The sequence below is a fragment of the Penaeus vannamei genome, chromosome 43, assembly GCF_042767895.1.
Source record: "Penaeus vannamei isolate JL-2024 chromosome 43, ASM4276789v1, whole genome shotgun sequence".
Taxonomy (NCBI): Eukaryota; Metazoa; Arthropoda; class Malacostraca; order Decapoda; family Penaeidae; genus Penaeus; species Penaeus vannamei.
In genome coordinates this window covers 1,699,007-1,700,451 of record NC_091591.1, presented here as the reverse complement: position 1 = coordinate 1,700,451, position 1,445 = coordinate 1,699,007, and positions in this window count along the sequence as shown.

Below are 1,445 nucleotides of genomic sequence, written 5' to 3'. Positions count from 1 at the left end.
AAATTAATATTCCCTGCGCAAGAAAAATACTCTAAAGTCTGGTATTCATATATGTAGGAATTATTAAAGGGATGCTTCCTATACCACATGAAACTTGGTATATCGTATATCTAGGACATTACGGACAGAGATACGGAGCAAACTGAACTGAACTAAATACGTACGAGGAAGGTGAACCACTCTTCTATTGCCCTAAGTTGTCATCTATTGTGTTCAAGTCAACAGAGGCAAAAGTCTCCCTCTTAAGCAGGGATTCAGCACCCATTATAGCATGAGTTCTGTTAGCGCTCCGGTGGCTCCACACAAGAGGTCTTATAAGTTTCAATAGCACTGAGGGAGAGGAATCCATTGGTTTTCGAAATATTTAGTTGAAGGGAGAATATGAAGGGTTAGAACGAAAGAGGAAGGCGAATATCATGAATTGGAAGATATATATATATATATATATATATATATATATATATATATATATATATATGTATATATTATATATATATATATATATATATATATATATATATATATATATATATATATATATGTGTGTGTGTGTGTGTGTGTGTGTGTGTGTGTGTGTGTGTGTGTGTGTGTGTGTATGTGTATGTGTGTTTGTGTGTGTGTATAGATAGATAGATAGATAAAGAGAGAGAGAGAGAGCGCGTGAGGGGGCGGAGGGAGAGGAATAGGGAAGATTTTTTTTAGTTTTAATTCCATTTATAACACTAATCACGATAATAATGATAACAGTATTGATAACGATGATCATAATACTGATAATATCAACAAAAACTATAATGATAACAAAGTTTTATGTCGTAACAGATTGCTTTTTCACCAGACCTATGGTGGGAAGTTACAGACTAATTGTATGTTACAATCTATAGGTAGGTTTAAGCATTAAGCGACCAATAAAGAGAAAGATAGATGGATGGATAAGATTTTCGTGTTAATTTTAATTAGATCAAACCTTTAATTTAGATTTTCATGTAGCAATGAATACACCGATTCGGTGTGACGTCACGAGTCGGAGTCGTCATTCCGCTTTGTGAAAACAAACGCGTCGCTCGCAGATACCTCGTTACCAGCGCGAGCGAAAATGGCGTATGAATGCTTAAATTCTTTAAAAATCGAAGCGAAAAAGAAATATGAATAAAAACTATAAGCTGTGCTGCTACAAGAATGCTCATACCGTTCAACCATCAGTCAAGAAAGACTGTGGTGATAATGTGAACTTGGTTATTTTTATAACCATGAACGTAATTCTAACCAAGTCTCACTACTTTTATGGCGTTGAAGTCGCCAAGCTAAAACAGCTATTTATTTATTTTTAAACTTAATTATTGTAAATATGTTAAGGCCGAAATGCACAGTTCTTACCACAACTGTTCATTATCGAATTTTCTCCGTATCCTTTCCTTTATTTATTTTTTTCTAATGTTCTTTCC